General features: G+C 37.7%; 1 protein-coding gene across 1 annotated transcript in view; it reads right to left on the reverse strand.

Annotated features, from left to right (window-relative positions):
• GABRA2 (gamma-aminobutyric acid type A receptor subunit alpha2) overlaps positions 1–24,155 on the reverse strand; it is a 116,836-nt gene that overhangs the window by 79,787 nt on the left and 12,894 nt on the right. The gene's annotated exons all lie outside the window — the stretch shown is intronic.

The following is a 24,155-nucleotide window of genomic DNA, read 5'->3' on the forward strand; positions in this document are numbered from 1 at the left end:
CTGTGTGTTTTGTGAGGATACTCTTAAGAATAGCAAAGCTTTTATTTTCCTCACCTGAGAATATTCATTGTTTTTGTAGAACTTGAAAAAGAAAACTACTTCAATCCTTTGAAATTTTAATTTCAGCTCCTAAGTGAATCTGAAGAGCCACCTAAGATATTTTGAACCTGTATCTTTATCATGCTTAGTTGCTGTTAAAGCCTGTATCAATCTGGACTGTGCCCTCATTCTTTAACACTCAGCTCTGGTGACCAGTCTGAGCTCCTTTTCATCAGGGATGTGTGCTTTGGCCTGAAAGAAAATGGATAAATAAATGACTTTTAAAGAAGTACTGTCCTATCATATACCTATCAATCAGCTACAATTACTATCCATTCTAAATGAACATCCTTTTAACGTGGACAATTAATAAGCAATTCTGATCTCTAGATTCATCTCAAGTTTGTTGTTTCCCATTCACTATTGCACAGAAGTTATTATGGCTAGCGTTACAGTCTTCATGGTGACATGTGGTGGTTGAACATCACTGCACTGTGTACATCAGGGAGATATTGCTCCCCACAAATAATGTGTCTATGGTGGCACTAGGAGGACATAGGAAGTGAATTTTCCATATTATCCACTAGAAAGAGCCATTCTTAAATGAACAGATAGAGAATACATCAGAAAATTGCTCATTTCCCAAATTCATTCTATTGAAATAGCATTTAGGGACTGATTTTTGATAATCTAGTGATTCACCGCAAAGGGCTGAAGGGACAATTTCCCCCCTGTTGACAATGATAAGCAAGAATGAGATTTCTTATTACTGCTGATGTACCTGCTGAAATTACTACTCAAGTACTTTCTGCTATTGCTATTTTTCCTTCTGTTGTAATTAAAGTAACATCAGAGGAACACTGCCTTCTCCTATGTATCAATTAAACTGAAGTTAGCTTCTTCATGCAATCCTGTCCAGGAGGTTTACAAAAGGAACATAGACAATACACTACCTTTAATATTGTTTCAAAACTTTTAGAACTTTCACTATTTAGTGGGGCTTTTATCTCAGAGAACTGCACTTCCAAAGACCCATGAGGACCTAGATGTTTTTTTATTTTCCTGGGGTCATGTCCTCATTACTAGCTCAATTGCAGTAGAATTGCTGGACCAGCACGGAGGTATCTAGAACACAGAGGTGCCAGAATGTGACCCAAGGGTTTATGCAGGAATGACTCAGATAAAATTCCCTTTTCTTTCAGTGGCTGCTTTGACTGAAGATAAATAAGCATGGAAACACATTCTATGATGTGATCCCAAACTTCAGGCAGATTCACAGACCTGATAGTACATGTAATTTGAATACCAAGATAAGGAGTATCAACTAACTGCTGAGCAACATTCTCTGCATGCATAAATTGGGCTTGGCTGTGACTTGGGTTCTCACCAAATAATGGATGGACTAAGAATGAGCCCAAGTCAATGGACAGATGAGATCTTGTGCCTGCAGGGTCAGGATCTACTCATATCAGTCTCAAGTCTTGAGGAAGGGAGTCTTGACCCTAGTCCTGCACACTGAACTAAGTACTGGACTTGTCAGAGGGAATATGAAAGGTGATTGTTACTTAAAAGGGCTGGGATTAAATTACTTCTGTGGGATATGCAGAGCAATTCTACCCGGAGATTTTTCTCTATATCACACAGCCTATGTCTATGTTGCTAAACAAAATCCAGACAGTCAATTATCCACCTGAGTAAGGACACTGACATAACCTTAGAAAGCGAGTAGTCCAAAACAGAGCCAGCCAGCAAGCTAGCTCTTAAGTAATGCAGACAGTCAGGAGAACTGTATTTGGCCTCAGTCTCTGGGCCTCTTTTCTAGCAAAATAGAATCATAGAATCATTTTGGTTGGAAGAGACCCTCTAGATCATCGAGTCCAACCGTCAACTCTAGCACTAAACCATATCCCTAAGAACATCACCTATGTGTCTTTTAAACACCTCCAGGGATGGTGACTCAACCACTTCCCTGGGCAGCTGTTCCAATGCCTGACAACCCTTTTTGTGAAGAAATTTGTCCTGATATCCAATTCAAACAAAGGCATGTTAGGACTACGCTGGTACACCCACTACACAGGACCATAGCTAAAGTCACTGTCCTCAAATGCCTGCCTTTCTGCATTAGCCACCTACCTCTGCTGTGGATGGCACAGGACTCCCATTTTTTCCCCAGACTATTCAGAGATCAGTTGGCTTAGGACACTGATCTGATGTTTGGGTCATACTGCTGGGAAATGTGCCAAACACAGGGGAAAAGAGGAAGAAAACAGTAAAAGAGAAATGGCAGAGGATATAATAAAATATAAAAGCAGAGAAGCTATGTCCATCTAATGTACAGTTCTACTGATACAGCTGTTTCCTGATAGTCTGTTAGTAGTTCTGTATCTACCTATGTGCCTATATGTTTATATGCAATTAAGATGCAGTTTCATACTGCAGCTAAGTAAAACCAACCCATAGCTGCCGCCAAGTGCTCCTGCCACTTTCCTTATGCTATTTCTTTATCTTTCATCTACCTTGCAGTGAACCAGTCACAAACATTAAGCTAGCGCAATTATACCCTAATTTCTGTTGGTTCAGCTCCCTGAAAAAACTCCCCGTTGAACAGGACCCCATCATGATGAGCCTGTGCTGGACCTCAAAAAGAAAGTGCTTAGCTGGGAGGCAGAATGATGAGCAGGACTGGCCTTTGTAACAGTCAGCAGTTATTTGACAGGCACAGCTGTACTTTCATGTCCAGCAAAGAAGATTTTAATTCAACAGAGTTTTGTTGGACCTAACAGTCTCTGCTGTTACATATGTCATGATACAAGTAGGAACACATATTTCCTTTTTTTATTTTCTTTTTCTTTTCCCCTTGTAGGAAGGAGCAGTATTAACTCAAGACCTAAAAATATGATTAATAAATAGAGTCAGACACACGGGTTAAATTGCAACTGCTGTGTTCTCTACTTCCCAGGATCTGACGTATATCCAGGCATACCCTAAATCTCACATCCACATAAGATCCCAGCATATACCTGCTCCCCAGTTCCAGTGAAGGATGCATAAGTACATAAGCAGCAAGAAACCCTGTAGTCTGAAACTTTTGCATATCCTTTTAGAACCTTGCTTCTGGGCACATTGAGAGTAAATCACATCTATGAGCTGAGTCTCTCAGAAGGTCACTGTATTATTAATAGATGATTCAATTTAGCTAGTTAGAGGAAGAATGCTTCCTCAAGTAAAATTGGATTCCAACCACCTTTCTTGGATTGATGTTATTTTTATCCTTTAGCACTAATTGGTCTCAGTGCATGGTTTGCCATACAGCTGTAATTCCTATATCTCTTTAATACGAAAAACAAATAGCTACTAGGCAATGCTAACCCTTGCTACTGTCACAGTGGAGATTTTATTGTCACCCTTGTTTGGTTCTTTCCTTAAAAGGCTTTTAAGTTCATGTGGAAATGTGTTGTTGCATTTCCCCAGTTATTCCTTCCCACTTTTAGCACCTTCCACCATAGATGCTGCTGCTGCTAATTTTCCTTTGAGCACCGGCATACATTGCAGGGTATCTTCACCACCATTATATATAAGGCACACTCAGCCATTGTGATTTGAGAAAGCTGTCAGCATGAGGGCTGTCCTCTATCACCAAGTTTTTAAGCAATGAAATTTATTCTAAGGAGGAAATCTGCCAAGAGAAAATAATACCTCAGCACCAAATCCCTTTCGTAAGGCAATGACAGTGGCAAACATTTTTCTCCGTACCTTTCTCCAAGAGCAAAAATAAGTAGAGCATGTCCTTCAGCTACTTCTCCTAGATGCAATATTTATACTCCTCCTCCATAACTAAACAATATACAGCAACATTTTGCAATAAAACCCTAATGATATTGTGCCACATTCACTTAAAAGCTGCCATGAGTTTTGTGTCACCAGAGGATATACGAGTTCTGGTCTGAGGCTTCTTTTGCGTGAATGGCTGCTTCTTTAGTCATAGCCTTACTTACATACACAAGTGATAAAATGTTTCCACAAAGGATTTAAGTTAATGTTTACAAATATCTTAAGAAATGAACAACAGTAATGACTTTTCTCCTCACTACTTTTTCCATTAAAACATTGCTATGGATGACGAGATGGAGATCAGTGGATATGGGGATTCAAGAAAGAGCAATAGTAATAGATTAACAGAAACAGAGAAAGGAGATTACATTAGCAGCCATGTTTTTTTTTCTAGGGAAAGGGAGAAAATGATGGGAATCTTGGAGAAAAAGAAAGGAAGGGAAGGAGAGGAAGGGAGGAACAGAGAAAGGGAGAGAGAGAAAGAGAGAACAAGAGACAGCAGTGTGAATGCTCGCAATGTATAAGCCTTCAGACCTGAAAGTGCTAAGCCTCTACGTTGAAAAAGAGAGAAAACCAGGGTTTTTAGATGTGCTATGGGGAGAAAAAACAACAGCAACAAAAAAGCGAAGCGTAAAAGGCAGCTTGGACCTTTGGATCCAGCAAGTACTGAGGATTGTCTTGTATGTTTTATGATCAGTCTCTCAAGATAAATAACAACACTCTGAAAGCCTTTGATGCTTTCAGTTTTATTAAATTACAGCAAGCTACTTTCCCATCAATCAATTAAACAGGAAAGACTGGAACTTGATTATACATCCCTGAGTTAGTCTGCCATAAATCAAACCCAAAGTTGAATAGGTGTTTGATTACATGTTCACAAACTGTTGTGGACAAAGCAACATACCTATCAAATAATATTTTTTTTTTTAACCTCAAGAATGTGTTTCTCATTAATCAGTTTCTAGAAACAGTGAACTTTGTCTTGAGAATGAAAAATAAGAGCCTGGTACCAGTACATAATCTGACCTAGGAGGATTCTACATTTCTACTGACTCACATACTTCTTTCATTTTGAGGAAAGGACTCCACACCTTGCAGAAGCAAGTTTCATTCATGATCTGAATGTGTGCATTGCTGCCTTTATTTATCCTGTGTTTAATTTATTGGGTCCAGAGAATGCATTTGTGAATGGAGTCCAAGACTGAGAAAAACTGTGTATCAAGACACTGGCAGCACACTCCTTCTTACACAACAACCAGGAAAACAAAACAAAACAAACCAAAAACAAACAAACAAACAACAACAACAACAACAACAAAAAACCCAACCAACCAAAAAAAAAACCCCAACATAATAGCAAGCACTTCTTTTTCTTATTGCCACAAGAAAAACCACAGGATAGAAACCTTCCAGTGTACCCAAGAGCAAAACTGTCTGTTTTCCAGAAGACATTTTGTGCCCCAAGCATACCATGTCCATTTATTGTGGACTTGCTAAATAGTTGGACCATTGGCTGACCACTTGTTGAGGTTTTGATTGCGGGGTGACAATAAAACCACGGAAGATGTATTGTTAACCCCTTCTTCCCTCTCCATTCCCCCCTCAGCTCCTCCCTCTCCCCCATTCCCACCAAGGACAGGCGATCGGGAGGGAAAGAAGGACAGAGGGAAGAGAGCTTGAAAAATTAAAAATGTTTTACTAATGCTACTGATAAAATAGAGAAAATAATACAAAATATGCAAAACCAATCTTGAAAGTCCGTGCAACTGCTCCGGCACATGAAGGGCCAGCACCCGAAGTCCTGGACTGGACTCTGCAGCCGACCGGAACTGGATTCAGTCTGTCACTGGGCCTCAGTTCTCAAGGACAACTCACAAGGTCCTCTCCTAATGTTGGCCATAAGGAAGAAGGACGAGATCCTCGTGATCTCCCACTTTTATATGAAGTATCATGTGAATGGGATGGAATACTTCAGTTGATCAGGTTTTGGTCACCTGTTTCTCATTGCCTGTCTTGTGGGATGTGCATCCCTTCTTATCAATGACCTCGCATTCCATTGCTATGCCTACCAAAGCAGATATCTGGCTTTTCAGGAAAATGCAGCTAACATGAAGGCTTTAGCTGACAGGCAAATTCACTAAAAGAGAAACTTGCTTTTAAGAAAACCAGGACATCACTGCAGTCCACAGTCTGTCTTTATTAATTGTTCAAAAGCACCAGTCACCTGGGGTTTTATGTTTGCTTTTAAAAATTTTTAACTTAAAAGCAATCGTGTAATCTGTCTGCACTTCCTTGGTAATACCAACAATTGAGTTCACTGGGCTTGTTAAGGCTATCAGGCTGTTGATGGAAGTATCCAAGACTTTTAATGTAAGTCACTACTGCTCCAGAGGGAGATGTTCAGAGGCTGAGTTAATACTTTGTAAGAACAAAGCTATTTGGGGTGCTGATCCCAGGTTTCAAAATCATCATTTCTTTCCTACTAATATCCTAAGCAATATATCGTTCAGAGCTGTTGCCCCATCTTCTCTCTTACGGCCTTTTCAGTGTATTGTTCTCTTGAGGAAAAACCAGGAGTGGCTTCCAGAGTGGCTTGGTGCCTCAAGGGTGATGTGCAATCATTGTCATCAGTTAGTGAACCACTGCAATAAGTCATAAAGTCTGAGAGGAAAAGAAGTTTCTAATACAAAAACTTATAAAACCTTAAAAAAAAAGAAAGGTCCATTAGGCAGAATCCAGATAATTCATCATCTATGACCCCAGCTCTGCTGTGGCTTATGCATGAAGCACTTTAAAGGGAAAATCATCACAAGTTTTCTCCTGATCTTAAACTACCTTCTGCTGTAAAAGCATACCTTTTCATGGCCAGATAATTCTACCATTAAGAAACCTGTATTCTCTTTCTTCCACCATCCCAGCCTAGACTGGTGATCCTTTCCAGGATTCTTTTTCTTGGAAAGGAACAAGTTTGGCTGGTCCCAAATACCATTAGATGTGTAGAGAACAGATCACCTTATTACAGTGCCCTTCAAAAATTTATGGAATACTCTTTGGTAAATTTGCATCAGGACAAGGGTTTAAACTGTAAATTAAAAAATAATGTAGCAATTCTAATTCATGATGATTTCACCTCTGCTAATATATATGAAAATGTTTGGAATCCATAGAGATTCCTACTGAAAAGTTTAATTTAGCCAGAGATCCCAGAGTTGCCACCAAACCTGTGTCTTAACATTTTGTTGAAGAACTGTGAATTACATGCTCTTCAGATTGACCTCAATCCTGCCACAACAGAACCACGTCTACACCCAAACAATATGATCTGAGAGCAGTAAAATTGTACATATAAGGCAATTTTAAAGCTTTCATTGAAGAATCATAGATTTGAAAGATTAATTTCAGGATCTTGTGTGAGTCATTAAGGCTGTGGGCCTGGGAGAAGAATGGTCACATTGAGGCAAAGGATAAGATTTCTAAAAGGAGAGAAGGATACAGGTTTTTCCATCTTGCACATGTGTAATTAGTGCTTTCTTGGCACAGCCATCTAATTATTTTGTGTGATTTTTTGGAGGTGGAGAAGTTCTTCTGCTTTAGCATGCTGAACCTTGGGCATTGGCTGCATAGTTGTGTATCACTGTTTGTCCAGAAAAAGATGGGTTGTGATCCCTAGTGTACCAAACATCCGTAATTTCAGTTAGTTTCTGAGTAGCTTCATATGGTCAGTATTTTGTCAGATCTGGTGTATTAACAGGTTGATATATGAGTATAGGCTAGATTTAAATTCCTAGAAAAAATCCTTCTTTACAGAATCCCAAGATAAGAGTTCTCCTAGAAAAAGTCCAAGATATTAATTTCTCTGGTGCATGTGTCTTTGTCAAGGACATATCAGAGGCCAGATAAGAGCATTCAACAGTTTATTACAGGTCCAAGGATTTGAACTAAGATAAATCAAAGGTGGAAGTAATAAATCCTTAATATCTCTTTTGTACTTGAAAGTGTAATATGTTGTATTTTTTCAGCAGAGTGGGAGAAGATTGCATATTTTTTCTGAAAGTAACATGTGTGTTGTATATTCTTTCATTTAGAGCAACAAAACTTTCCCATTTACCATATTTGTCATTTGTTCTGATTCACTGAGGTATTCAAATTTAAGCCAATGGATAAGAACACGGCATCAATAGAACTGCTTTTGTCCACCATCTAAGGAACATGCTTAGGCTTAATGCTGAATTCAGCCTTAATTAGTTTCTAATGCTCCTAAGCACTTCTTAAGGCAAGGAAAATATTGAGTGCACCTTGGTTGGAAAGTTTCAAACTCAGCAGAAACCAGGGTTCTTTTGGTCTACCCATGAATATCCGAAGTAATTAACCAGTTCCAAGGTTATTTATGCTTATTTATGTATTTATTTACTTTAAATAACATGAGTGACAAGACACCTGAATTTTGAGTTACCCCAACATTGCTAATGCTACAAAATAAATTGCTAAGGAAAATGAAATAAAGAAAAGCCCTAAGATAGGATGCAAACACATCAGCAGGAAGAATGAAGCAACTTCCCTGTTGATGAAGAATTCATTTAGGTCATCACATTTGGTCTCTACCTATTTGTTCTTGCAGATTAAACTGAATAAGTAGTTTAAATTCTATTTACTTAATTACGAGAGTCATTACATTTGTTTAGTAGAAAGGTGGTGGAGAGAAGAGGATGAGCTGACTTGTCTTTGTCAGCTTTATTAATTATGTTTAGTCACCTTTGTAAATACACTACAGATGCTAATAAGAAATCAGGAAAATGCAGGAAAAGGAGGGACTCCAGGACAGAGAACTCCTATGTCTGCCGATGTAACACTGCACATGCAGAGAGGAGGCAGCTTGAGCGAATGGAAGGAGGAGGAAAATGGCAGATTAGGAGTGTGAGTTAAGAACAGCCTTCTAAGTATTTTTAAACTGGATGCCAAACTAATTAGAAGTTAATGGAATAGTTTTTTAAAACATATCTCTTTTTTCATGCCTGCTCAAGTCACAGCTTTCTGAAATCTTCCATGCTACACCTTCCTTTCTCATTCTTCAGACTGTTATGGAAATTGTGAGACTGCTGCAAGTTACAAGGATGTATGATGCTTTCTGATTCTCTTCTACTTTATCTCTCTGCTATTTCTTTACTTCCAATATTCTTAAGTACTTCCCCTAATAAGGAAAATAGGAGTCAGAAAACCACTGGAGTAAAAAAATCATTGACAAAGATAAACGTAAATTAATAAAGTAATGGAAAAAGACAGTGACATGTATACTTTAAATACAGAAGAAAGCAGCTGTCTGGTGAATTTTCTTTCCCGTAGCCAAAGCTATTTAGCTTGTATTTAAGAAGAGGGGCAAATAGTAAAAATAATTAACAGAAACAGATGTCACTGGGTTACTTAAGTAAGAAAAACTAATGTGAATAAGTACTTCAGGGGATATAACATTTAATAATGGATACTTATAGGGAACTTGATGTGTTCCAGGAACTGTACTTAGAGCAATTAATCCTTAGGACACCCCAGGGAGATGACTTTGTAAGAAATAGTCTCCTGCTCAGTTTACAGAAGGGGTTACAAGTGTGGAAACAAGCTGTCATTGTAGTATGCCCAAGACTAAATAGCACTTTGATAGGAACAACAAGGAAAGAACTCCTGAGGTTCTGGACTTCTGTTCTTCATTCACATCATCAAAAGTGGCAGAACCAGAGTGACATGGCAGAGAAGCACGCACACTTTTGTTGTATGTCTGTCTGGGCATTCTGTTGCCTAACAGAGTGGGTCTCATTCATGGAAAGATATCTAGAAAAATACTGGTGTAACTGACAGGCTGGAAGTCCATAGTTTTCCTTTATGATTTTCAATGCTGTGACCAGTGAGAATGTAGGTGGATTTCAAAAAGTAAAAAAAAAAAAAGAAGTAACAAATTATATAATTTTTGCAAATAGTAGGAGAGAAGGGTATTTGTTTGCTTATGCTTTGAGGATGAGACAACAGTTGGCATGAGTTGAAAATGTCTCTTATTTTCTCCTGGGCATTTTAGTATCAGTGGTTCATCTGAGCAACAGAGGATGGAAAACAAAATAGAGACACTGTGAAAAAGGACAAAAGAGAATATAATCAGAAATGGGAGAACAGGAACTTAGCTTGTAAATTAAAATTCCTGTATCACATATATTCAAAATACTCTCATTTTTTTTTCTCAACAGACTCACATAAGCAAGCATTCATCTACCTTACCAAGGTTATTGTCATGGCACAATAATTTCCTGTGTTCCCATTTAAAAGCATTTTATTGGATGTCCCAATTATAGACTATTATTTTTATTACTAGCATTAGGTAGGAGTAATAGACCAACATCCCATTATAAAGACAACAACAAAATAATTCCTCCTTCAAACAATGTACATGTTCTTTTTAATGGGATGTATAAAATGTTATAATGAGAAAAATTCTGAATTGCAGTGATTTTCCTGATTGAATGGTGGCATGTACACAACCTTCAAAAACAATTTTTTCTTCTAATTCTTACATTCAAAAAACCCTAGAAATCTAAAGCAAGCTTATTAGACAATTTATATGAGCATAGTCATTTTTATTCCATGACAATTAGTAGCTTTTTTTTGTAAACATAAGAGTCCTGGGACAAGTAAAAAAAAAATAATCTGATCTTGATACAGCTGAGTGTCCTGAATATCAAAAATTAAATTATCCTTCCATGAGTGTCAGCAGCATAAGTCTATGGACTTCAGCTTGCATGCTCAGGATGTTTACAGCAATTCTTGCACTGTTTCTGTAAAGGAAATGGGTAACATTTTTACTTGGGTAGTATTCTCTATCAGATATGTTCAGACACTTCTTTTTGTATGTTGCCATTTGAGCAGATAGTCCACTCCTGAAAGAAGGGCAGAGCAAAGACCAGCCATACTGTGTAGGCAAAAAGGGACTTAGAAATCTGGTCATGATTTGAGATATTGTCACTCACCACACCTCTCTCAAAAAAAAAAAAAAAAAGAAAAAAATAGTTCCTTGTGAGGCTATGGGCTATATGTAATTTGAATGCATCCTGTAGTTCTGTAGTTTTGTGGATAGCAGTTCCTTAGTTTGTGCTTTTATTATTTTATTCTACAATGCCTCTCATATGGACAAAATAGCCATGATTTGTCCATACTAATACACCATTCACAATGCTATATATTGCAATGACGAGACCTTTTTCAGACAGACAGAAAGCAGAAGAGAGTAACTTTAGAAAAACAAGACCCTGAATATCAGATTTTAAATTTTTTTACTGTTTTGTCATGTGTGGCCTCTGAGAAAGAAGCTAATGGTAAGCTGGAAGTTGCAATCCCTCTGTTGTGTATGAACAATGGATCCTCCTAATCTGGGAAGCTAAAGTTCACTTACAGCCTTAAAATAATTTGCAGATAGAGCCAGAAGCCAGACAGACTAGCTGAGGAACACAGTGGAAATATCTGTGTGTAGTTGCTTCAATTCTAATGAATTAGAGGTGAATTTGGAGGGAAGGGGAAAGAAACCTAATACCTGGTAGCAAGGAATGAGAAGCCTTCCTGCTTAGTACAAGTGTCCAAGTAAGTCTCACAAAAGAGAATGTAACTTCACAGTCATGTTTAAGAAAACCAAGAAGGAAGTCTGCCGAGAGCAAAGAGAGAAACCCTATCATCAGGAACACCCAGGGCTCATCACTAAGAAATTACCCCAGGTGCTTTCTTCCTTTTGGAGCAACATATCAAAATACAGTGAGGACTGAGAGGAGAAAGCATGGCTGAGAGAAGGGTCCATGTAAATATGTATTCCCAGGGACCAGTGGGATTTGTGGTTCACATCAAAAATATCCTGAAGGAGCATGAAAGATGTAAGACCTGCCTTCGTCAAACAGAAACTAAGGGGATCTTTAATATCTCTCTTATTTTTTCCCCCTCTTTTTCACTCTTTCGAAAGGGGTTCTTTGGATCCCAGCACTAATTCCTCTGGAAGAAGGGGCTAGATTTCACCAGTAAATGTAAGAGCTAAGACTCTTTCTTTGCAAATCTTTTTCAAGACTTCTTGTACCTCCAAGACAAATGAAATTCCTAAATAATGTGCCCAGGGCTGGTGTTAGCTGTAGAAGTTCTGATCCTCCAGTCATGTAAAGCATTGGTAAAAATAAGCTCAGCAGGAGCAGGCCTTGGGGAGGGCTTTTAGTCGCCTTGCATAACATCCAGGCCTGGTGCTTCTCATTTGCTGCCATTTGTTTCTGCAGCACTTCAGCAACACGTAATTCTTTATCCTACAGGTGACAGATATCTTTGGTGTTATTGCTGCTCTGTGGGCAATAAATCTCCACTCAAATATAAGCCTGGGTCATGCCATATGACAACTTCTTTACTTATTTGCATCATTGTAAGGCAGCCTGGCAATTATACAGAATGTATGTTACCATGGCAACACAGAGAAACTGCAGCATCTAAAAAAAATATTAAGACCGCAGAATTACTTAACATTTTATTCCCCAAAGACTTCAGTTTTCTGAGTTTAAACTTTGAATGAAAAATCATAACAAACGGTGCCTATTTCATAAATAGTTCTTCCTACACCTTTCAGGAGTAATTGCTTCTTTTCAGCAAAGCGTTTCATATTTTCATCTTTGTGTAATTATTGAGTATGGAGCTTAATGAGTAAAATATTCCTCTATCCCCTGTCCAGATTTTCTCTTTTTTTGGCAACAAATATCACTTGATTATTAGTCAAGTCAAATACAGTAATTATTTCAGCACAGTTAATGCATAAGTCCCCTCACACACCTCCCACACAAATGACTGCAGACAGCTCTGACAGCCCCTGCATCCTGGTAAAGCTCTGGAACAGCATAAAAGAGTAGCTGAGATTTTATTTTTCATAGGATGGGAGGAGCCAAGCAGTCTGAAGGGACATGGGAAGGGGCACAAAAAGGTGAGAGATCCAGAAGGAAGTTGTGTGCTGGTACCCACTAACTTCAGTTTAAAAATACTCCAGCTTCTAGCATAAGTTGCAGTACCCCTGGCTTAGTGGCTAATTCAAAACTGAGGCTCAGCCATTCAAAGATGGCTTTGCCACCAATGTCCCACCAACTGCACTGGTTACGTATGTTGTCTATCACATGATTTATGCTCTAAAACCTGGTAGTTATGTACATGGAGATCGGGAAAGCAATGCGCAATGGAAACTCTGCTGTCTTCCATATCAGCCTGCTACTGCAGATCACCTTGTTAACCTGGGTTTTGTAATCTGTTTGTATAAGCCATTGCTGCCAAGTAAATATCACTATATCTGAGAGCATTTTCTCTTGTGTTGCTGTTTGTAAATTATTTCATCTTACAACCATGGTCGAAACATGTAAAGGTAAAAGCTGTTTAGTGACCTAAGAACATTAATTCTGTACCTCTTTGAACAGAAATAATTAGAAGCAAATACAAAACAGTCACAGCTTTGTGGTATCTTTTTCACAAACAGGGTAGGCAGAGTTCTCAGCCTGAGCCCTTTTTGATGAAAATGTAGCTGTGTGACACAGATACGGAGAAGTCTCTTAATGCGCGACTAATGCTCTACACTGAAGTAAATGCTGTGGGTTCATTTTTTTTTCTAAATCATTCAACACTACTAGCAGGCTACTTTAAATTCCAATTTTGAAAAACACCACAGCCATCCATTCTTTGATATAGTCAATAGAAAAGCACACATTGACTTCTGAAGATCAGAGTTTGAAAACCAAAAGTCCCGCTGTTCAGTGTCTCTGATCCACATTCCACACCAATTAACCTATATCTTTCAATTAAAAACAGATCTTGGTTCCTTAACAGGAAGTTTAATTATGTTACCTATATTGCATTTCTGAAATAGGCGATAAAGTCCAGTCTCAAATTTAAGTCTTTTTTAACAACACTAACAAATACGATTCACAGAGACCTGGTTAGGAACAGAAACTCTAAAAATGTCCAAAGCATTTGCACAAATGAAACATGCAGAAGTTAACCATCATGGCCTATCCAGGATTATCGGTTGCCTTAGTACATACAATAAATACACAATACAGGAACTCAAAATAGCCTAACAGTCTTGAGTAAAATTCTAGAGCTTAAGACCAACAATGCAAGGGGAAATAAAACAGATAAATAAGAACTCAGAAACAATATCAGCAAGGAAATGCTGATTTTTATTCCAAACAATAGTCTCAAGGAACAAGATCCAGAATGCCAGGCATAGCAAAAAGCCGAAGCAGCAGGAGGAAAAGAGGTAACAGAAGGAAATACTTGATGTTGTCAGGGAGTCTACTGACATGTCAACTGAAGCAACAAGCTGAGAGCTGTGAAAAGAAAATGACAAACAAGAAGCAGCAGCTCAATTGTTAAGAAGCAAAAGCCAGCTAATGGGAAAACACATCAGGCTATCAGGAAGTCAGCTGCTTGGAATAAAACCACCACAAAGGAAAGATGACCACTTTGCACTACTAAAAAGAAAGCAACAGCCAGTTGCACATACCAACAAATTACTAGAATTATTGAGTGGAAAAAGCAGCAAGAGAGGAAGCCTGTAGGTAATGCTGCAGAAAGGTCTTGGCCCACACTGCAGACATTATTTGAAACTAACTCAATTTTTACTATAGCCTTATGTAGTTGCAATGCAGATTTAGCAAGGAAACGGACTGACTTCCAGGTGCTGAAAACTCTGTGTTACTACTGGAGAAAGTGAGATATCGTCATAGGAATTGAATTACTTACCATCACTGACTAACTGCTTACATATTTCTGTTTGTAAAAATGCTTAATTGAGTGATATTTCTGTTCAAAGGATAGGATTGCTTTCACACCATGGCAGGATCTCCTATCATGCAAGGCCCCAAGTGTAACTGCATGTGTAAGTAAAAAGGAGGAAGAAAGTATGGTACAATAACATTGGTATGGGATGTAAGAAGCTGAGCAAGTTCAATTCCCTGCCCTGCCACACACTTCTGGAGTAAACTCATATAAGCCACTTTAGGCAAGTCTCCTTCTGGTAGACCACAGTTTGGAGACCCTTGCTATGGCTGTGCACTGGGTTCTGCAGGTGATGTACAAGCCTGCCCTGGGATATGTATATGTTCCTGCAGTCACACTGGTAGCCTTCTTATCTCTGAAATGAGGATAGCAATCTTCCCTGTCCTATAAAAATGTGATCTGGACAGAGATACAGATGGCAAAAAGCTAGTGAAATATTAGGTCTGTGCATCCTCTTTATTCACAAAATGCAAACTGTCTGGTTAAAAATCTAGTGGATATAGGTTGAAAGGAAAGTACAGCCACCTCTACAGAAAACATATGGCTGAATTAAATCTTGGTGTAAACAAAAATACTTTAAGTATCACACAATTTCTTTTCCTCCTTTTTATTTCACACCTTTTCAATAGCTGCAAATATCGTCAAAGCCCGTCATACCCTAAGCCGTTTCTGAAGCCAAGCTATGCATTTTTGAACACCATTTTATCTTTTTCCATATGTCACTCCTATTTCTGTTGCTCTTCTTCACCTGTAAGCCAATTATATATCTGGTAATTCTCTCTCCAGTAAAGTCTGATTCATCTGTAACCACGTAAGGACAGATTCCATGATGAAATTTTTAGGTGAGACAGTTCAGAGGAGGAAAACTTCACAGTTTCCCCTAATTATATTTTCCAAAGCATTCCACTTCTAGAAAAATATGTCTCTAAATCCTGTGGAATTAACATAATAAATAATACAGTCCCTAAGGCTAAAATTACATATAGAGAGGCCTGTTTCTGAACAGGTTTTCTTTTATGCAATATTTCCATGTGCACTTTATTCTTTTTTTAAAGACACCCTTGAGAGCAATAAGTTCTATTTCACCATGTTTACAGTAACTACAGAATTATTACACCCATTTTAATAGACATTTTTCCATGTTGACAGTCCCATAATTTTTTGCCTATATATCCAGTCTTTCAACTCTAAATCTTTTTTTCTCTATCATTTACTTCACCTGTTTGAAATTTAAGGATATGCTTTACCTTTTCCACAAGGCGTATGTTACTTTAGCTACTAAAGTATTAGAGCCTAAGACAGGTCATTAAACAACTCCTACCTTGTTTGACATATTGTTGTTTTTAATACATCTGGTAGTCTTTCAGCACTTTTTTCAGAACAAGCAGTACTACTTTTATTTGAGTAAAGGTGAATTAATTTTTTGTCAGCTGGTTTCATAGGATGAGATAAAACTTTGGAATGAAATCCAAAGACATTTCATCCGCTGCAGTCTGTACAGCTATTTTCTATGTTACTTTCAATGTAAGACAACATTTAAAAACACACCTGATAAACAACTTACGTAAGAATCACAATGCTTCCTGCTCAAAGTGGTTTTATATGTCTAGAGAGACATTTTTTCCCTGTTATTCTATTACTCTTCTAGAAGCAGAAGTTAAATATAAGAAATTCCCATGACTATCTTACCCATCCCCACTTTCATCTCTACTCCCAGCTCACAAATCAGTACAAGTCCCTTGTCCTCCCCTGAAATAATTTCTGTATGACCTTACTTTCAAATTTTTGTGTGCATATATGACAAAGAAATTTTTCAGGGAATCTGAATCTTTGACATTTTCGGTTCATAATTAATTCACTCCTCTTCATTTATTAATGAACTAATTTCTTGCTAAGGTTAAAGTTACTCAAAAAGAAAAAAGGTAGAATTTTTTCAGTGCATGAAGGTCTCCCAAACATCAGTAAAGAAGCAAGTTTTGGTGGCCTACTGCCTAGAATAGCGCACAAGCCATAGCAATTAATAACTGAAGTTGCAACTGAAGTTAGGATCTGGCATTTTGGTTTGGATCCTGTGTTTGCCTCTTATTTCTAAGCCCTTTACAGGGCTGTAAAGGGCTGTAAAGCCTGTAAATCCTGTAAAGGGCTTAGAAATAAGAGGCAAACACAGAAACCAAAACCTGATTAGATACTTCAGAGGAAGAAAGCAAAAGCAAAATCCTCAACTGTTCCTCTATAATAATGCTCAGAGAAAATCTTTTTCACAGTTTCTGAAGGTGAGCCTCCCACCTTCACCTCTGGGGATAGTATTTCTTTTCTGAGGACCATTTGAATACAAAATGCCTTTTGTGATTGCTCGAATCCTGGAATGGGAAGCTCAGGACTTCAGGGGTCTAATGCAGGAATTCTAAAAAGGCAGAGCAGACTGTATGTCCCAGTACAACATTTCCCATGTTGGAGGAACACAGTTGTGCAGGTTTGGCTCACACTTTATATATCTGAATTCTCCTCTATACAGTCCCATCATTACACTGAGCTACATGTTGCTGCATGAGTGAGGGAAAACATGGGTAAGTGAAGATTATCTATCCATACTACCTGCAAAATTTTGAATATTGCGTTTCACTAGGCACAATTGATGGGTTACGCATGCCTCCTGTTCTGCCTGCCCTCGTCTGTGACTGCATGTTACGCACTGATTTCAGACTAGCTTTGCTCTCCTTTCACTAATGTTCCAATTTCTATGTTCTCTTAGAAAATAGGTCTTTAGCTCACTCAACTATGTGACATGCACATTTCTAAAACAAAAAATAAGGTCAATGAAGGTCATCATTACTAATGGAGCCTATTCTAAAATTATGTAGCCCAGATGCTTTTTTCCTTTTCTTTTTTAACCAAATGTAGGACAAGAGTAATGAGTACTTGAATTGACACATTAGTATAGAAAGGAGACTATGTGAAGATGGAATTAGAATTATAATCAAAGCCTGCTGCGTAAGAGCACACTGCTACAGCTATGTTCAGAGTGGCATATAGCTGAGGGCATCTATCCACATTTTGATTTCTTCATTGTTTTGTTATTGTATTTCTATACACAGACATCCAAACTGTAAGGGAGAGATCAGGGTCACTGTTGGTAAGGGAACAAGTTACCAGGAGCTGAAATCCACATTTTAAATTAGAATTATATTAATATTTGAAGAAATTCATACTTATAATTGTCAATGAGCCTTTATTTGTATCTACCTAGAGGAGGAAACAATTAATTGTCCTAATATATTTGAAGGAAACTTAGTTATTCTCATAGTGTTGAACCCAATAACATATATAATAAATAAATTGCTGAGGAAGGTGTGCCCATTCCTGTACACAAATCAAGCACATAAATTGCGATACCTTGTTTCCCCACAACTTTCAGTAATTTTTGAGGAACCAAGACACTAAAACCCAGCACTTTTTGTTGGTTTTCATGAAATTACAGGTATAGACTGCACTTGAATTATCTCCTGAACATGCTGTCTTCTCAAATTTGCTACGCAGAAAGCGACAGAAATTCCCCTTCCTCCTATTCTTGCTCATGTCATACTCACATACAGTCTTCCTTGTAGCCTTCTGCTGAGGTCCCTCAAGTTTCATGAAGTTGTTGCAACTAATTCAGTGCCTCTATTTCATGTTCTATTTTAGGAGAAACCATTAAAAGAACATGGAAAAATCCACTGACTGAAGGTTGTATAGACCTACCAGCAAAACCAGCAGAAAGTTACTACTTATGGTTCTTCTGAAGGCTTCAAAAAGCAGCCAAGAAGGGGCAGCCTTGTGTACCACATCATCACTAGGATAATGGTAGCATTTTCCTGCCAAGTACTGTTTGTTACCAGAAAAAAAGTCCAATTACATGGTCATTAAACAAATTTCATTATTCCTAGATGGAGAAGATTCGAACCCAAATCGAACAGTAGTGCTTTATCAGTTTTCTGAAGTAACGCTTTTATTTTTCTTCCACATAGCAATTAAACAGATTCAGTAAAGACTACTGAAAATGTTACTGGTTTATGTGGAAACATGTAATGTGAAAATATGAAGTATTGGCAGTTCAAGTGGTAAGTGGAACAAGTCAGCATTTTAAGTTTTCCATATATAGATCTGTTTGTTGCATATATCTATGACAATTAAGACATTATAGCTGAAGAAACTGTAGTTCATTTCCCATCCTGTTCTCATGATAAGGCTGTATAGGTTGGGAATGCATCATGTCTGAACTCCTCCTTCTGGGAGTTACATACGTGCTGTATAATGAGAATAAAACTTCATGTCATATTTTGAAAATGGCATTTATGATCTATTTATGGCTTCACAATTCGAGGTCATTTACAAGCACCATCATCTCCACTCTTTCTGCCAATTCTTTCACTAGTTTGACATAGTAAACTAACAAGGTTTCTGAAAGCACAAGTTGCCTTAGTTTAAAATAGATGCCCACTTAGATACATTGATGAATTTCAAATGAGAAAAAAGTGTATTTACTTCAGCAGGGTTTATATTACAAAACTCAAGCATATACAATTTACTAAGCATTTGTTTGTAAAGAGATTCTCATACTCTTGGAATAATTACTAATTTCTGTAAGAAAAATCATTCTTCTAACATTATTTCTTTATGCAAAACAAATGCTCCTTAGAATTTTACATTCAAGTACCGTTTAAATTTTTTGGTTGAAAAGAACATTTTTATTAAATAATCAACCAGAAAAATATACTTAGGAACAAGTTATTAAATCTTACTACATGTAGGAAGGTGAGTCTAAATCTCTTGGACACATAGCAGCCAACGATGTGTCAAGCACTTATTTTGTTATGAGCTTTTTTTCATCTGAATAGAAGGAAAATTCTTACTGATCTAACTTCATTTACTTTGCATAGTCATTGGGAAATTTGAAGCAGGGGTTTATTAGGGAGTTTTACATCTCTAGGGGCAAATTTTCCCTCTCTTCCCAGCAAGATGTGCAGAGCTGCCCTACTAGAAGTATTAACCTCTAAGCATCTACAGTAATGATACATTTTCCCAGTCCTCTCCTAGTAAAAATAATTCATGCTTTGAGTACTTTAATTATTCCTTCTTAGTACTAATGACTTCGTGCAATTAGAGCTAATAGCACTGAATTATCAATGCTGATACACCCATATAACTCCAACAGCTAAAGTATTTGGTATCAGGTACTGTTCAATGCTATGAATTTTATTCTTTACTCTGCATATATCTACAAAACGTACAAACAAACACTTATTTGCCTACAGATGATCAACAGAAACAAATTATGGACCAGGTTCATTAATATATGTATATATATATCTTATTTTAGTAAGTACTAGCAAGTAAGACATATAAAGGGAAAATATTCATATTTGAATGTAAATATAGGCACTGGCTACACTTTGGTTACCATCTCTCCTGCAAAGTCAAGCAGACAGGTGCTCTACTGTTAATGTCTTACCGCCTTCTGATATGTTGGTCATGTGAGCTTAGAAAAATCTTAGTTTTGTTTAGAGTGGTTCCTTGCTGCACTTGTCAAAGATGCCTCACATGCTAATGATGCTGATATTTGTCCCAGTCATGTTTGCCAAGCAACTTCAAAGCACTCACCAGCCATTTCAAGTGGAAATACTTGGATCTTGTGGAAATACTCTTAGCATTTATCTGGCTGAATTAATCCCAGGACCACACAGCTTTATAAAAACTACTGAACATAATACAGTGTTTTATTAGGGCATGAAGGTATGGACAAATTAATCAAATCCATCAATATCTCACACAGGAGTTACCTGATAAAAGACCAAAAAAGACTTTCTTCTGCTGTAGCCAGAAGACCAGAGTTTTGGTGACTGTTATAGTCGATATTTATAATTAGAATACCTAATAATAAATGACAACTCCTTCATTCCTTTTGCACTGCCCATTAGTGAAACAAGTCTCCTGTCTCTACTTGTATTGCTCTTTGAGCAGGCTTCAAAAGCATGATCCAGATGCATGTGTTCAGCACCCCCATGACAAGAGGACCACTTCCAAGCCTGCTGTGCTCAAGACCCACGTGCAGAAGGACAGGCTGAGGGAAAGAGGTCTTTGCTGACTCTCTAGTCTTCAACAGGAGCATAGGATTTTGTGTTATTGATGAGAAATCAAGCAGCAGGAATCCAGATTTTTAACCAAATACTTAAAATGTGTTCCAGCCCTGGTGATACTATTTGTTTTCTCCTTACTTTGAGCCCCTCTCCTCACCCTCCTGAAACTTCCCTTTCTCCTCTGCTGTCTGGCTCACTCTGCCCTGACTACACCTTTCACAGGACCCAGTTGCTCTATTTGTGTAAGATTTAATTTTAAATAGGTACAGTTGGGAGAGATGATGCCCCAGATGCAAAGCTGCAGAAGCATTTGCTGAGTACTGTTTTGTGGAGGCCTTTAACCCCAGATTCGTATGCATACAGTGTTTTCCCCTTTCCTCTCAACCAAGCCCAGATTAGAGGAAGGGAAAATTTCTGAATAAAAATTGCAAAAGTCAAGAAATAAATTTTAAACCAAAACCCTTTCATGTCCCCAAAGTGTAGGCAACAACACTGACAACTACAGTAATTGGGTCTACAGCAGGTAGTTCAAGGGAGTCAAGCTGACTGACAGCTCTCTCCAACCTCCTAACTAAAGAATCTGAACTCTTGTTTTTCTGCAGATGAAGTATTCCTATGGAAGATTGAAAACACACACTTTTACTCTTTCTCTGTTTTAAAAGTATTTATTTTATTACCTGTTTAGAGCCCTCCAGGGCACTTTTCTGCTTTCTAACCAGATTTCAGTGGCATGCCAGCCTCAGCATGATGAGGCATATGTCATCCTCATAACAGACTTACTTGCTTTTCCTTTTTGGTCATCTACAACACAATAAAATAATTCCGAATATTATATGAGACTGAAAAAAACAACCAAAAAACCCCCTGCTTTGTTTAGACTCATGAAGAGTTCCCAAGACCTGAAGGATGTTTCTGAAATTACAGGGAGAGCTTCTCTCTGTTCTGTGTATATTTTCACACATTCCCTGACTGATTCACAGGGTAGTCACTAAACTAATGGAAGAACTCTGAGGGATTTAAGAAGATTATATGAATTTAGTTAGTTAGCTAAAATGCTGGGAGTACATTAAAATCATCGAAACTATTGCATAGTTTGGAAAATACAAAATTATTTAAGCCTGGGGCAGATTGTATATTCTATTACAAAATAGTACATTAAGAAACAGTTGACTTTTTTTTTTTCTTTACAATAAGCCGTGGGCTAAAAATCTCTTCTTCCCCCATCCAATTTGTCCCCACTGTTTCCTCACAACAACAATAATCCTCTCAGCAGTGTGTGTTAAGCTTAATGCAAAACATCTCACCAAGGAGCAATGCACTGACATCTTTGGTGGAATTTGGTACTCCGCACATGCAGTACTTGGATGCACTATGGATAGCATTCATACAAGATACCTCTAACTTTGCTCATTTCAGTAATGTAAAGCAGCAACATTCAGAACAGCTTGTTTAAAAACATTCATCACAGAAAATTTTTGCAGATCTTCCATGAACTCTGGTACTGCTTTAGTATCACAGCAATACAAATCTCTGACTTCCTAAACTTACGGGAAGATATTCCTCATTCTATCACAAACCAGACTAACCCTAAAAGTCAGTATTTTCGTGTGATTTACTTCTGCACAGCTGTGCTCCAACTACATTATGGCTCAGAGTAAAGCCAGCCAGCCAGCTGTGCAATTGTTCTGTCAGCAACACAGAGTCTTTTGAAGCCAACACACTAAAACATCTTTTTAAAGATGTGTCAAACTATTCAGTGGAGATTAGAATACTGAACAGGAGTGACTGTTTGCTGGTTAATGATGGGTGAGAGATATAATTTCCTACCCATGAAAACAGATTACTTTTTTAGGACTTGTGTTGTACTACTGCATCCTAAGTTACAGCACACACTACTGCATGGGAAAAAAAAAAAAAAAAAAACCAAAACAACCAAACCAAAACAAACCTGAAGCCATTGCTCAATTACGGAGCACAGAGCTTGGCACACAGACATTGGGCATTTATCTCAGAGAATGATGTATGGTTTTCTAAAAAAAATAAAATTTGAAACTAACCAATTTTATTTCATTTTCTCATCTTGTAAAAAAGTGGAAGTAGGACTGTTTATACCCTTTCTATAATTCCTGCTTCTAATGCCACTGTAAATACTGTGAAGAGATGTATAAGAGTTTAAGACTTTTTGGACTCCTGTTTACCTTCTGTCTGCAATAATATATTGGGCAACACATAATAGAGGTTAATTATGCATTGCAAAAAAAAATCATTTTTTTACTCAGCTCTATGTTCAACTGCCTGAATGCTGTCTTGCTGGGAATTGTGAACATGAAGGAGTAAAAGAGACACCACAAAATCTTCTATGTTAATCTACCTCTCAAATGTCCATGGCAGCATAAATACCACTTGCTCTATACTGGAATGGCTCCCTATCTGTGACTTTTCAATTTGAAGTTACATACAGTAAACAAACCCACTCAATTAAAAAAAAAAAAAAAAAAAAGTTTTCTGAAAAAAAAATTAACATATTTTCTTTAATTCAGTGAGTGTCAAATATTGCTTATTAAGCTTATTATTGAAGAAGTTAGCCACTACAGTAAGTTGCCAATTTTGCTTATCTTTACAACATCAACAGTCCCATTCCATGATTCGTGACTGTCAAAACCATAATGTCAGTTCCTGCTTTTAATATCTTTGAAGTCATTATTACAACTCTTCCTACAGGACAAATTCCTGCTACTTGTAGAGACACCCAGAAAATTTTTGCTGGCTTTTCCACAGAAGAATGCCAGAATGACAGGGTTGTCTTCAAGAAGAGTAAAATAAACTTCCCAGAAAACTCTATAATAGGAAAGCAGATAAGACAAAAGTAACAGACTATGAGCTGAAGTATAGCCCCACTTCAAATGGCCTTTGGATCAAAGCTGATTTGCTGGGCCAAAGCCCATTCGACATGAGGGAGGTGCTAACTTTTCTTACTTGTCTAACAAGATGGACAAGGCCCGAGTTATCAGGAAAGGTTGATCCAATTTCCTCATATGTTTGTATTGAAGCAAAATAAAGTCTGAAACAAATCACAACTCCTGCAGGGGCAAGTTTCATAGTTTCATGCCATTTATTAAGTCAGACCAGTACACATACCCAGAATTTTATCATGATGGATACCTTCAACACTTGGAACATTTCCAGCTTTTTGCTATCAAATCTGATGTGTCCTCCAACAAACTCTCTGAGCAAAGCACAAAGCATTGTGCACACCAGCCACTTCTGATGGAATCTGTTGTGTATACATCATCACAAACTAGGTAACATTCTTATGTTTTGCCCTCAAGTTTTCCAATGAATCTATGAATTCAGTTTGTA

The sequence above is a fragment of the Patagioenas fasciata genome, chromosome 4 (assembly GCF_037038585.1).
Source record: "Patagioenas fasciata isolate bPatFas1 chromosome 4, bPatFas1.hap1, whole genome shotgun sequence".
Taxonomy (NCBI): Eukaryota; Metazoa; Chordata; class Aves; order Columbiformes; family Columbidae; genus Patagioenas; species Patagioenas fasciata.